This window comes from Protopterus annectens, chromosome 1.part2 (assembly GCF_019279795.1).
Source record: "Protopterus annectens isolate FY-2018-M chromosome 1.part2, PAN1.0, whole genome shotgun sequence".
Lineage (NCBI taxonomy): Eukaryota > Metazoa > Chordata > Ceratodontiformes > Protopteridae > Protopterus > Protopterus annectens.
The window spans coordinates 476665810-476682180 of record NC_056727.1 but is presented as its reverse complement, the minus strand read 5'-3'; positions in this window follow the sequence as shown (position 1 = coordinate 476682180).

Here is a 16371-nt window from a genome sequence, read left to right as displayed (position 1 = left end):
GTCGCATATCTCCTGTGGAAAGTAGCATGCTACCTCTGCTGGGTAGCACTGGACAAGCAACCTGAATACTACTGAGAGACAAAGGCAGTGATGGTACTTTGAGAGAAGTATCTATTAGCAAAGGGAAGCTATGTGAGAATGAATTCCTCAAGAAACCTTTACTTAGAGGTGCTGTGGGCAACTAACAAGCCTTCTAGGGCAGTATGTGGCCCATAGGCCATGTGTTTGTGATCACTGACCTAAACTTTTGCCACATGTGTGACTTAGAAGCTGGGTGAAAGGAAGCATCACACAATGCTGTATACTATGATAAAGACTGGGTTGCAGCAGTATTAAACATTACGACACAACATCGGTTTACAAGTTTCAGAGCTCTTTATGCATGAATGAATCCACATTTTCTATAAGCCTGATAAAAAACTGTAATAGTTTTGCTGAACTACTGGGTGGCACAAAGGTGCAATGATTAACATCACTGCCTCCCAGTGCTTCTTTCTCCAGTTCACTTTCTGGTTTGGGTGCCTTTTGTGAAGAATATTTTTGTATGCCCTTGTGCCCCATTTTGGGTATTAGCTGAAGCCTCTGATTTATTCCAACATGGTTAGAGATACACAGAGAGGCAAATCAATGAAGGTTTAAACTAACCCGCAGTAGTCTATATATATATATATATATATATATATATATATATATATATATATATAAAGTGCGTGCGTGTGTACATGAAGTGATTTCTCTTAAGATAGAGAGTAGGATATCTCATTATTAAAAAAACAGCAGTGTGATGGACTTAGAGAAGGGCTTGAGATACACAGGCTGCACCCCCTTTGCAATGCACCCAGCATTGTGTTGCACTTTGCAGTTGTTCTTTCGCATGACACAACATGATTTAGTCCATGTGCATTCTAACACACAGAGCTTTGTCAGCTTCATCATTTGATTTCTCCCATCAATGTGCAGAACCTTGCAGTTTTTTTTTTACACTGAAGCCCACATTCCACCTATTTACCAACCTTGCAAGCTACCTTGCCTTACATTAGAGAGTACAGTGCTAACTATTGTCCCACTCTTATTGCTATCATCCAACAGGGATATTCTTTGTCCCCATTATAATGTCTGACACAAACATGCTGAGCAGACCTGCACCGAGAACTGAACCTTGATGAACAGTTCTTCTGCCCACAGCTGACATCTTTTGCCTCTTGTCTGGACTGTTGTCTAGTTGTGTCAGTATTTCAGTCCCACTCTAGCATGGTTAGTCTTCTTTCTAACTTACTGGAAGATGGAGTGCCAGTGTCCTTAATGGAATCCTGGTACAGAGTGTGTCAACCATTTTCCACTGATCAGTCATGGCAGGCATCCAGACACAATAATGGACCAAGATAGACTAACCGTCTGCTGTGTCTGGGGGTCTCTATCAAATTGTTGAAGGTTCACTTTCGCAAACCTTTCTTTATTGACCCGAAACCACCGAATGTTTAGTTCTGTGAACATTCACATCTGCAAAAGATTTAAGTAGGGAAAGGAAGCATTTGGCCAACAGCACAAATTTGCCCTTTCCCCACTGTAGTGTTATCTTGAAGTTCGTATATGTAGGTTTGACATACTATGGTGTGTTTTCTGGTGTAGTGTTGGCCAAGTGCTTCCTTTCCCTGATGAAATATTTTTTTCAATGTGAATGTTCATGGAACTGAATGTTTGGTGGTTTTGGGTCGATAAAGAAAGGTTTGTGGAAGTGAACCTTTGACAAATTTATATAGACCTGTGTCTGGACTGCTGCTACTGTCTATTTACTGTCTAGTTTATGAAGAGAAAGTCCACCAGTGTACTCTTGCTAGAATGGAAACAATGCTGACTGGTCAGCAGTTACTTAGTTCCTTGGCTGACCCTCCTTTGTGCAAAGGTCTACTGTTGCCACCTCCCATTCCTCTGAATCCAAGTCAGTCCTCGTTAAAAGGCTACTTAATGTTACCAGTGATATATGCACTACATCTGCCACCAGCTAGTGGTGGTGGTTGGCAGTGGTCCTGTCAGGCTCCAGTGCCTTACTGTCTTTAATGTATCTGAGCTTCTTCTCTTCCTTGTCTTTAGTGATCTGCTCATCTATTCTTGACCCTGTCCTGCTTCCCACCAACATTTTCAAGAAGGTGATGTCTCCAATCTTGTAGTCACACACTAGCATCTTAGATGACCCTTCCATACCTAGACATCAGGAACTGTACTGTACTGTCATGGCTGCCATATGTCTATTTGCTATCCCTCTACACTGATTAGATAAGGTTTAAGGATTTTTTTTAGGATATTAACTTTCAGTTAAACCAGAGGCTTCTACCACTGTCTCACCCCATCTAGTTTTTACTGGTTTACTGCTGAAAGTTGAAGTCCCTATCAATGCACCACTACTCTCCTTTTTATGAGTTTATTACTGTTTCTGTTTCCTGCATTGGTTGTTTTTATAATGTAGACAGTAACAAAGTACCCTGAGCATTCTCCTTCTGTTTCCTGACCATCATATTTATTATTCTGTTTTCATCTGTGATCCAGTAACTCTTACTCTGTATACCTTATCTTTTTTGGAACATAGAGTACCACTTCACTACCTATATTTTCTTTCAGCCTCATAACTATTCTGCAGCCAAATGACAGGGTATATCTTTTACCATCCTCTGCACTCCATCAGTAGAGCTCACCTGCAGCATATGTCTACCTTCATCTCCACATTGTGCCTCCCTTTCTTTTCATAACTTACCTTACTTCTCAACCTCTTAGTGCAAAAAATCCGAACAGTGTCAAAAATAATGGGGGGAGGCCAAACATAGGGGCATATTTGAAATATTGCTCTGACGAATTTAGAAAATTGCTAGAACAGCAGATTATGAATTAGTATACATTTTCTGGGGGATATGAGGTCTAACACTCAAATGTTTGTCATTAGTTAGTGATTTCAGTCCTCAATGATTTGCTGGAAAAGCACAATTTTTTACAAACAGGACAGAAACATGAGGCAAAAATCTGGACATTCTGTGAAAATCTTGATACATAAGAGGCTTTCTTCTCCCCCCAGAAATGATATTCTTCTTTTCCATTTAAATTTAAAAGAAACATAGTTTTAATATGCTGTTTAATCACCTTTTAGTGATTATTTAGATGAGATATGTGGTGACAACATATGATCTTTGACTATCTTTCATGACCTATTGCCGTCTCTAGCCTGAACTCTTTACTCTCTGTATCAGTTTACCAACTACTCACTGTACTAATCATTCTACATTTCCTACTGAAGTTTCATTCTTTGCATAGCCTTGATAGCACCTTGTAGCAGAGTGTCATACCTGCATAAGCATACCATGATGTGACATATACAGTCCATATGAGTAGTGTCACATAACATTCCCTCACCCTCACTTGATTTGTCCTTTCTTTAATCTAGCCCTTGCAGCTTAAAACCCCTCTGATGAACTATGCTGTATTCTGCTCAAACAATACATTACAAAGCTCTACAACCTTCTGCATAAAGCAATACTTCCTCATAGTTAGCCTGAATTGCCCCATCTCAGCACAAAACATGGTCTTTTCCCCAATTTCCTTCTTCTGTTCTACCATTATCATCTGCCCAAGATGATAAGAGGCACTGAAATGGTATACCCTTTCACCTTTTCTCATATAATGTACACAAGTTCAACATTTTGAATGTTTGTCCCTTTTCCAGTCTCTCATGTATTCTTTACCATTTTAAGTACTGCATCTCTTTATATCAGTGCATTTTTTCTTCCTCTTAATTGACCCCAAAACTGTAAAGAGGTGTTCTGACGGAGGCAGATTAATGCCTCAAATATCCCTCTGATATGCACTCTAGCAACTTACTGGCTCTCACCACTGTTCTTTCATATTATATAACATTAATTAAGCTTGTCAGAGATTTTTACCCTAAAACAGTTTCTTTCCCTGTGCTGCTTAGCATCAACCCTGCCATAATAATGTTTTCTGTAGGTTCTCTTCTCCAAAGACCGTAATCTTTTGTAGTAAGTCCCACATACCACCTATAATTCTGTGGTAATTCTATGCTTGGTTGAGACTTGGTCAAATACAGGTATTCCCTGAAACTTGTAAAGAAAAGAAAATATCATACTGGCAGTCCACGGACACAAAAAGCAACCGAAATGGGAAAAATAAAACAGAAACACTTTTTTATTACAAAACAAAGCACTGACTTTATCCTAACTTATAAAGAAAGAAAGCACTTAATCTCTGCTTTGTTTTGTAATAAAAAAAATATTTATGTTCTATTTTTCCCATTCCAGTTGCTTTTTGGGTCTGTGGACTGCCAGTACAATATTTTATTTTCTTTACTAGTTGGTTTGAATGTCATTTACACCCTGATTTGTTATTATTCCCTGAAACTTGTTAACCTACTCCAATGCTGTGTAATGCCAAAATAGATTATAGTAATTATTGGGGTCAGGGGAGAAGCCCCTTCCACGGGTAGAGGAGGAGCATGCCCACCGCATCACATAGAGCTTTCATTTTTTTATTTGTTTATTTATTTATTTATTTGTTTTTGAGCTCTCAGTGATTCATTCCCTCATTTGACTGTCTCTCCATCAAGACTACCATGTCCTTCTTTGCAATGCCAGCTATAACATATCTGTCTGAAAAACATCCACTCATCTGTAACAACAGTATCAGTAGTCATCATTATCAATTGTTTCCCACTTTACTACATGACCCCAATTTCTATGTTCTCTGCTTCACTACCTCCACATATTCCACAAACATGTTTAAGCTGTTACTCCAATTAGTGGCTTTCTTTAGCAAGATCTGGCTCTCTTTGTCCAAGACTAGTCCTGGTAAGGACACCTCCCTCATAATACTTATCTCCCCAAGAACCCACTAGAACTTCAAGTAATAAAATTCTTCACTTCTAACACTCCATCTAAACTACCATGTCTCTCCTCTTTCTATTTAAAACAGTTTAAGAAACTTCTCTGTGTGGGAGATTTTCAGTCCATATATTTAATCACTGTATATTAATCAGATCAGACAATAGTAGTAGAAGTAGCGAACTTAAACTCGTCAAGTCAAAACAAAACAAAACAAAAAATAATAATAGAAAATATATAATTGTACAGCATTACTAAGTATTCGAAAGTAATCCAAGTAAGGCAGGCAGTCTGTTTCCAGTCAAAAATCCTTTACTGAGTACACAGACAAGCGATCCAAGTAAAACAAAAATAGAGTAATAATTTCCTCATAAGCTTTATAAATATATATATACTTTTATCAGGCAAGGGAGTGGTTTATTGTGCTGTAAAACAAAGTGTTATTGGTACACATGTTAAATTCACATCCCTTCCCCCATCAGTGTGACATTTGAGCTGGTCCTGCCCTACTTAGTAGCTGTCATAATAATATAACCCTTATGTACTTTAAATAAAATTTATAATTATGTGGTACCTCTTATTTAACCAAATTATTAAGTAGATTATTAAGTCTGTGATTTTATCCAAGACAATATACTACATGGCTGGAAATATATCAACCTTAGTTCATTTGGCAATCAACAAATATATATAAATATGTACATATACATTTTGCATGTAAAAATCAGTTTCTGTTTTCATAACCTATTGTTAACAAAGATCGCTTTCATCCTTCTAAACTTCTTCAGGTTTGTGTACAAGAACCCTAAAGACAATCTATAAAAATATATATAATTGTATAATTAGTTAGTATTGTTATTACACATCAATTTGAATAAAGTGGATGAAAGCGATCTTAGTTAACAATAGGTTATGAAAATAGAAATTGATTTTTACATGCAAAATGTATATGTATATATTTATATATATTTTTTGATTGCCAAATGAACTAAGGTTGTTATAATTCCAGCCATGTAGTATATCGTGTTGGATAAAATCACAGACTTAATTTGTTTGTGTCTTTCGGCTTTTCCCGGTTAGGGGTCGCCACAGCGGAACTCCGGTCCACTAAATGATTGGCAGTAGATTTTTACATGCTGGCTTTCCAGGCCTAACACACAACCTTCAACGAAGGAACGCCCATTCACGCATGTCGCCACACAGAAGACGCTCTGAGAATCGAACGGGCAACGTCTAGCTGTGAGGCGACAATGCTACCGCAGCACCACTGCCAGCCCAACACCCAACCTTCAGCGAAGGCACGCCCATTTACACATGTCTTTCGGAGGCCACTCGACCGCGGGGAGGACATGCAGACTCCACACAGAAGGCACTCCCCGCACACTAGCTGAGAATCGAACGGGAGAACCTCTTGCTGTGAGGCAGCAATGCAACTGCTGTACCACCGCAGCTTAATAATCTACTTAATAATCTGGATAAATAAGAGGTACCACATAATTATAAATTTTATTTAAAGTACATAAGGGTTATATTATTATGACTGCTACTAAGTAGGGCAAGACCAGCTCAAATGTAACACCGATGGGGGAAGGGATGTGAATTTAATATGTGTACCAATAACAAATGTGGTTGTGGTGCTGCGGTAGCATTGTCGCCTCACAGTCAGATGCTGTCCGGTTTGATTCTCAGCTAGAGCGTCTTCTGCGTGGAAACATGCATGAATGGGCGTACCTTCATTGAAGGTTGTGTGTCAGGGTTGGTAACTTGGCACGTAAAAATCAACTACCAATCATTAGTGGACCGGAGTTCCGCTGTGGTGACCGCTAACCGGGAAAAGCCGAAAGACACAACAACAACAACCAATAACACTTTGTTTTACAGCACAGTAAACCACTCCCATGCCTTTTAAAAAAAAAAAAAAAATATATATATATATATATATATATATATATATATATATTTAGAAAGCTTGTGAGGAAATTATTACTCTATTTTTTTGTTTTACTTGGATCGCTTGTCTGTGTACTTAATAAAGGACTGCCTTACTTTCAAATACTTAGTAATGCTGTACAATTATATATTTTCTATTATTATTTTTTGTTTTGTTTTGATTTGATGAGTTTAAGTTCGCTACTTCTACTACTATTGTCTGATCTGATTAATATACAGTGATTAAATAGAAATATATGGACTGAAAATCTTCCACACAGAGAAGCTTCTTAAACTGTTTTGTTTTTGGACCCACTACACTTGTTTAGTGGGTTGTTTTTAGACTTCGGGGATACCACAGAGATTACTTGTTTTTTTTTTCCTCTTTCTATTTACAAATCTCCCTTAATTCTTCTGTTTATTCTTGGGTCATCCACCCCATTTTTCTTTAAATCTCCATTCATGCTATTTTCCTCATTCGTTTTCTCTCTGACTCTCTCTGTCTAAGAATTTGTATTATCCTTCTTTTGCTCGGCTTTCTCTGCATAATCCAAAGAAATATTTCATCTTCTCCAACTTCCCCTTTTTATTACTGTCATTGTTTAGTCATACCCCAGTTAACCAAAATGGATATCTTTTTATTCCCCTGATGCAGTGGCCCATCATTTACTCTACTGTATCCTTTCTGTTACTTCTCTACTTGCCCTTACATGACTGCAGTCCTCTGTTGTCCATCTTTAAACCATGCAGCACTGCCACACAGCTGAAATAGCTGCTTGTCTGTATCCTTATTACACAGTCTCCAAAATACTTTTAATAGCTCATCTATATATCTTAGACTTTTATAAAACAATATGCATTTGTATACCTTTTTGCCTAGCAAATGTGATTTCACTATTTTTTTAACCTTAAGTATTTGTTACGATTCACGGTGTGCTTATGGCATAGTACTGAACTCTGTACAACCTCTGCATTGTAAGTAATGCATTAATTGCTCCATGTCTTAATTATTGCCATCTGCCCATTTCATGGCTGAAAAGGATCTTGTTTCAGTCCACCAACCCAATAGCAAACAAACAAATAAACTAACTAACTAATAAATAAATAACTTAGACCATTAAAGTTCTAATAACCCTCTACCCATTGTCTCCACCTAAACACTGGTTCATAAATGTTAAACACTGCTTAGTTTCTAACCCCCACCTTCTCTGAGTCATTATTTTTTTCTGCTTTTAATCTATTAAGCCAGATTAAGCTTCAAATAGGTGAGTTCTGTTTTCTACAGATATTGCAGCCTCATCGACATGCATACAGATTCTTAAGCCATACTTTAAGTGCGCATCTTGCAGAACTCGTCTCTCTCTCCCCTTTTAGATGTTCCCCATCCCTTCAATCATGATACCCTAGATGGGTGCTCTTACTTGTACACTGCTGTTTTACCTGTTTTCTTGTTGAACAGAATTATGATCTTCCTAACACAGAAGCACAACTAAATGTATAAAGAAATACTTTCCTTGCATGAATGTTGACCCTAAAGTCAGTCAGAAAGCTCTGAAAGAGGAAAGGAAAATACAGAAATAACAATCTGTCACCCCCCCCCCAAAAATGAATCCCATAGTAATTTAAAGAAACACACATAAATGTGAGCGCACACACACACACACACACATATATATATATATATATATATATATATATATGTGTGTGTGTGTGGGTTAACTTTGGAATCTTGAAATACTGAAATATCGAATTTTAGTATCTCGAGACCAAAGTATCGAATCTGCAGTTGCACAAATTTTCAGAATGTTGGATATGGAAATCTCGAACCTGCAGTGGTGATGGCATGTTTGGTAAGTGTAATGTTTTTTAAGGAACTTATAAACAAAGACATTGGCAACCTTAAAACACTGGACCCCACCCAGTTTGGGTTCGTGAAGGGCCGATCTTGTCTCCTGAACCTGATTGACTTCTTCTAATTAGTCTCCAGAACCGTGGACGAGGGTAAGGCAGTCCACACAGCCTAGCTGGACCTCGCCAAGGCCTTTGACACCATCCCCCACTCTGGAATCATAGTTAAACTTACTAAGCTGGGTATTAATCCCTACGTCACTCGATGGGTTGCCAACTGGCTTAATGACAGAACCCACACTGTAAAAGTAGCTGACTCCAAATCCAGCTCAGACAAGTGAAAAGTGGAGTACCTCATGGTTCAGTCCTGGGACCTCTCTTGTTTGGCATCTACTTCTCAGAAGTACAGGCCAACACTAAGGGACTCTGGCTAACAAAGTTCGCAGATGACTGCAAACTGGGAGCCATTTCTGAATCCCCAGATGATGTCGATACTCTACAAAAGGGCCTTACAGAAACAAATGCTTGGTGCCAGAGCCATGGGCTCAAGCTCAATGCCAAGAAATGTATAGTTATCCCCTTTGGGAAAAAACATGTATCTGTGAATTACCACATAGGGGGCAGTACACTAAACACCGAAAGTGTGGTAAGAGACTTAGGGACACAGGTGGACAGTGGTCTCACCTTCAATAACCACATTGCCACAACAGTCAGGAAATCCTTCTATGTGGCACACCTCATCACTAAGGGCTTTTCATCAAGAAAAAAGGAGGTCATTGTCCCACTGTACTCATCCCTCATTAGACCCATTATAGAATACAATGCCCCATTTGGTATGTACCTCTCAAGACATCTGAAACAACTGGAAAGACTGCAGAAATACCTCACTAAAAGAATCACAGACCTAAAGCAGATGCCCTATGCTGACCACCTTAAAATATTCCAGCTATACTTTGTCGCATATCGTCTACTCCGAGGTGATCTCTGCTTAACATACAAGGCCATGTCAAACCCAGAGCTGTTGGACATGCTACACTTAAAGAAATTCCAATCCCTCAGAGCCACACGCTCCAGGGATCTAAACCTTGTCATCACAATAAACAAAACATGCTGGAGGGATAGATTCCTGACCCAGAGACTCCCCAGACTCTGGAATAGACCACCCATACATGTCAAGCAGAGCACCTCTTTGGCCCTCTTCAAAAGGAACCTTGATGATTGGATGGGAGAAAGGAAATTCACCCCAGGGATCACATCAGTCGCCCTGATGGAGATACAGGGGTCCAGGGAAGTAAATAGTGTGGGAATGGAATTGTTATGGCTAGGCTTGTATAGGCCCTAGGGCTGATAGCCTAGTACCAACCTATGAACCTATGAACATATAATAAAAATGTATTAAATTAACATTAACAAACATTATATTTTATATACATTGCTATATATCATATAACATAAGCAACATTACATAAATTATTCATTTCCTGCCCCCTTTTTTAAACAAGAAACATCTTTATTATCTTGATGGATTCCAGTACATCCAAGTAGGCAGAGTGGGTGTCCTGATTCATGGAGGGCGTCCTGTAGCTGGCAATATCTTGAATAAGTGCCCTACCAACAGTTAGTTGCACCTGAAGTTTCTCCAGGGAATCATACTGTTTAACCAAACTGGCGGTGTAGTTATCTTTAATGAATTTTGTTACACCACCTCTTTTAGTTTTCACATCCTCCATACATGGCCTGAACTTGTGTTAGGAGTGTAACTCGGTATGGCTGGGGTGGTCTCCACTGTCTTGAACCAGGTCTCCGTGACTGCACAGATGTCAGGTTCTTCCAAGGTGAGGACTCCTTCCAGTGAGTACAGTTTCATGCTAAGACTCCTAACATTTTGCAGCATATCCTTGAGGCATAAAATGCAACTCAACAGGCCTCCATTTAGTCTACACAGGCCATGCCCTTACCATAAGTAGTGACAGGAATGCAGTGAGACAGATTGCTCTGATATCATGGGCTACCATGTTGCCAGTGCAATCGCTACAAAATATACTGATATAGGCAGACATATTCATATTGATACTTTTAGTCTTCAAAGGTACACAGCCTTAGGAAGACAAACAAAACAGCTTACTACACAGAGTGTTGTGTATCTCCTCAGAACTGCTTATGTATGCAGATGGTACTGCAGTTCTTCCTAGCACTTACGGTATTACATAATACTGATCATCAAAAGCTGTAAAGCAATGGGCAAGACCACCAAACGTAAATGTAGTCATTACAGCCAGAAGGTGATGCAAAGAAAATATATCCATGTAAAGTACTGTTATAGAAAAATATATTGTCTCATGATTATTTTTCACAAAGTGCATATTAGTTTGCAGTTTCTTCACAAATGAGTCAAATAGCATGTTTATATTTATATCAAAAACATAATGTAATAAGGATGCATGATCACACAAAATATAGTTTCACATAAGTTGTAGCTTTATATTTCAAGTGCCTTACAACTGCATTCTCTTTATTAGCAAATTATAGTGTACTGACAGATAACTGAAGGCAAAGTAAGTGCTGAAAGAGTTTAAGAGTCTGGTTTCAGAATGTTAATGGAGGAAAAAAAGAAAAAAAAATGTGTCAGGAATCTTTTGTAAGCTCTGGCCTTCTCAGGCTGGTGGATGAGTTGCTGCAAGGATGTCTGTAAAGATAGTGTGTGCTGTAACAAGGTCAAAGGATAAGATTCTTAGGCCAGATGGTCTGTTTTAAAAAGGTATATTGTCAAGTGTTCATGTGAAGCTCTAAACGAGGATCATGAGAGCATATAGGATTTTAAAATACATTGATTTGTTAAAAGCTATGTAACACCAGAGTTCTGCATGCATTAAATTAATAAGGAAAAAGTACAAAATGATGCATTTTTCTTTGCTGTGGGAGGCTAATCTAAAATTTTGTGAAAGCAGTCTCCCAGCGCTGTTTATGGAATAAACCAGTACTTTGCCCATCCTGAAGTGTTATTCTTGACTCAAGACTAAAAAGATAAAACTCTTTGTTATTTGTGCACTTTATCAGTATCTTGCTAAACCAAGTGTAGCAAAAAAAAAAAAAAGCTTACATGTGATGTTCCAGAGTAGATGAATTATAGAGTAATCTCAGTGTTTTACCCCATAATTGGGTACTACCCTGGGTGGCCCAATTAATCATGCAAATTTTGGCCAGCTCCCCCCTTATACTTGGTTTTACATTTCAACAAGTGACAAATGTTCTTGACAAATCCCCCATCTTGCGTGAATAAGATCTGCAAGGGAGCACCACTCTGAAACTATATACAGCCCTATTATTATAGCTAGCAGGGTGAACCAACATATATATTGTTGTGATAACAGTGGGACTTACTCAAAATCACTGAGAATCCACAATTCTGTGTCAGATGGAACCTCTGTATCAATTACTTCAGAGGCCAGCACTCTCGCCACCTACCATATTGGTTCTACTTTGAAGTATGCTCAAAATTTATGATACGTATCTGCAGATTGAGTATCACACACTTCTCAGTGTCCTTCCTTTACATAGCACCTTTCTTTCATGCATAGCTCTCAACCTTCCATCTCCAAAATGAGGAACACTCGCCTTCATAATGTGGAACAAATGGTGAAAATGTGGAACACATACTAATGGCTTACTAACAACTTCAACTAGGAAGGTCATAGGATGGTTAAAATATGCTGGTTTTACTTTTAAGACCCCAAATGAGGTACGTTCCTCGTAATGAGATACACTTGAGAGGATATACTTTCATGTCCCATGGAGTCTAGTGGACCTTCATGAGTTTAAGTTGATGAAATGCAAATCTTGAATAATCAAAAAATTTCCAGAGGATGAGCCTTTTTTGAAGGGTAGCTAATTATATACAATGCTCATTGCCAACTGTCACAGACTATTGAATGTGATTCCTTGAGAACTTCTGGGTTGCTAAGAGGTGTTTGCACTCATAGAGCAACTGTGCTGGAAAAACATAGCCTTTTGACTCAAGGGTGGATTATTTGAAAGCTGCTGGTACATCGCCATAATGGATTAGCCTCCCTTTGCATAACTATTTTAAACCTGGAAGTACCTCCACTTACCTTTCTTGTGAACACCATATTCCTTTTACAAACACCTAAAGGCACCAAATGTGACACTTGTCTCTGCTTTACGTATCAGTTGCTCTAGCCATTGCATCCTTTTTCAATCCAGTCCTGTCATCACAATTAGGCATCACCTACCTTTGACGTCCGGTATCCCCAAATAGGTAACTTACCTACCTGTGATACTGTTGAAGGATTTATCTTGCTCAGACACTTAAAAACTCTAAAGCCCACCTGAGTTGAGTACCGGTCTTGTAGAGTCTTCTTTGGAAGTGCGTTGTGATAATAACTTAAGGCCCCCGAGGAGCTACCTGGCATTTCTGTGTCTAAAACTCCCCAGAGTCAGGGAGCTGAATTTACAACATTCAAGCATTGGAATATGACTAGGGCTTCCATCACACTCTTTGCATTTGTTAGGGCCAACATGAACACTACAAAGGGGAGTACCATGCTGTATTTATAGATCTATATTAAATTATCGACTGGTGGGATCATCGACTCCCAAAATATTAAACTCGGAACACCAAACATCCACAATATCTAAACTACAAAAAAAGATGTAAAACATATTTTTTGCCGGGTGGTAATGCTCCTCCACACACACCCCCCAATTATATATATATATATTTGTGTGTGGGTGTGTGTGTGTGTGCATGTGTGTGTGTGTGTGTGTGTGTGTGTGTGTGTGTGTGTGTGTGTGTGTGTGTGTGTGTGTGTGCATGTGTGTGTGTGTGTGTGTGTGTGTGTGTGTGTGTGTGTGTGTGTGTGTGTGTGTGTGTGTGTGTCAACTCCAAGATTGCACTACAGCTAGGAAGGGGAAGTGAAAAACCCCACTCCCAGCTGTACTATGATCTTGGGCATTCACTGTTTCCAATCCAGTGTTTTGAGAGTCAGTGATCCGTCCGTTGACAATTTAAGATAGACCCTGCACTTGCCATCTGAAATAAATTGTTACACCAGCTTATCTATCTTTGTGAGCCAAAAGGAGTGCCAGGACACTGGAATATGTCTAAAAACATTAGTAGAATTAGGGAAGAGTAGCATTTGCACCACAGTTATTACCCCCCACCCTGTTTAATGCTAAACCTCCTCAATATATGGACTTTCAAGAAAAATACCTCCCATATAGGCCTTAAGTTTAAAGCAGTTAATTAGCTAGGGTTGGTACTTAATTTTAAGCCAAAATAATGCAGGGGAACCCCACACCATTTTAAGGGATGAATTACTGTTTTTGAACTCCTTGGCTGCTGGATTAGTAGGAAAGAGCTCTGTCTTTGATATGCTTATTTTTAAACCTGATATGATGAAATCTTTCATAAAATTCACAGTTCTTAGAATGCATGGATAAGTCTCCTGTGGGGTGCTCTGTGGAGTTTCCATCTCCATGATATCCTAGCCTTGCAGTTCTATATGGACCCTAAATCCACTGGTGAAGGGATCTTCTGACACTACAAATAAGGCTAAGGGTAAGTGGTATCCCTGCCCTGTTCCTTTGCCCAATGTACAAGAGAGGATATAATGTCTGTAAGCACTCTTGCAAAAGAGGCTTGGTACTGAGTCAAGATTGACCAACAGAAACCATTAGTCAAGCCAAATTGTTCCTGAATGTCCACAATATAAAGCCTCAGGTTTGATGTCATGACTAAAAGTCAATCAATCACTGTCCTTTGGTCCAAGGACCTGTTCTACAAAGTATGCTTATGAGCATCCTTATGTTTGAACATTGTTTGTTAAGGTCAGTCCACCACTTGTACAATGTCCAAAAATATTTTAACACTTGGGTTCATATTAGGAAATATGTTTCTCCCAGTAATTCCCCTGCAGGTATTAATCCACACATGAAAACAAAAGTCTCTCAGTAGAAGTACAGAAGTCATGGCTGGTACCCTACTGAGTTCTGCACACAGTCTCTAAGAAGGCTGAATATTCTGAATAGCAGTTAACGTGCATTTTACAGACAAGGAGCAGAGTTTAACCTTCTGTGACTCAGTTGCACTGAGTTGACCCTTTCATTTAATGGCATAAACTCCAGCAGAGCGGCATTCCACTAGGTACCTGTGAGCATCTGTAAACCCACACAGGGTCTCCATGAAAGGCCAACTCCAGAGAAGGACAGAAAGCATATAGCTGTGAAAAGTCCAGAATTTTCCATAATAAATAAAAGAATGATAATGTTTTCATCTGCACAATGCTTCTTCTTTCTGCTGCATTTGCTGAGCTGTGGCTTGATGAATTATGAAATTCATGAAACTTTTTCATCTGCACAATGCTTCATTCTGGCTGCATTTGTTGAGCTGTGGCATGTTGAATTGTGAAATTCATGGTTTGAAATTACTGTACATTTCTCTGCTGCAACACTCATTTTTGCAGTTTTTCTGTGAAGAATTTTCCTGTTTATAGTTTAAATAAGTTGCTTAGTATCCTGTTTGTTGAACCTTGGGGATGCACACTTGAGCAGCAAAATCCTCCCACTGGTCTAGCAGTAATAATACAATTTTTTGCATGGTTCATTTTGACAGTAAGCAGACAGAGAGCGGATTACTCATTTTGCTTAAATTTGTTTTATTGGCAAACTGGCCACAAAATGCAGTACAAGGGAAATTCTGTAGTAAACACTATGATCCCACGTGACAGCATACAGTGCTGCTGGATTTAGTTTTGACCACAATCTTTCAGATCTGATGGACAAATACAAACACCTAGGAGGCAGCTGGTGAGCATCCATACACTATTATCATGGTAGCAACTGCAAAACAAAACAAAACCCATATGGCATCCAGCATGCCTGCTTACCCTTATGGGCACTCTCAAAGCTACTCTGCAGTACATCACAAGGAACCCTGACTTCCAGTGCAAGAATTTGGTTATTACAAGGCTCTGGAGCTGCAACTTCCTTCTGCTGGGTCTGTTTTGCAGAGCTTCCAGGCAAGGAATCCTGCAAGGAGGAGGAGGAGGAGTCTTCATCACTGTCTCACTTGACTTGGTGCTATGATCTCACTTTTCATTCTTCTGCCAAAACAGGAAACAATGAGAATAAGGGAATCAGTAGACCATACTGTATTCTAGAACCTTACGAAGACAATGGAATATGCAAATAATGCTGCAGATGACAGTAAGACAACTTACTCTGCTCTGTGTATAGTAATTCTCTCCTCCACCTGATTGTCTCCAGCTTTGCCTATCACTTTTCTTCTGTTGCAGTGGTATGATTTTTATGAGTACCTCATATTTACAGTACACAGTACCCTAGTTTCAGCACTGGTAGTAACAATATACAGCACTACTTATAGACAGCTGACAATATTTCAACCACATATACGATTTCTTGGCTTGGTGTGTGACACATCTATAGCCCTTATCATTAATGCCAGGCATAGGCATGTTCATCATACATAAGGTTATTACACCACTCTGTAAATGGTCTGAATCTGAGTTATACTACCATACAAGCATAAATGGCCTTAAGCTTAATGCCAAAAAATACATCGTCATCTCCTTTGGGAAAAAGTCATTTCCCACTAATTACCACATTGATGGGAGTCCATTGAACACTGAAGGTGTTATAAGAGATCTGGGGACACAGGTTGACAGCAACCTCTCCT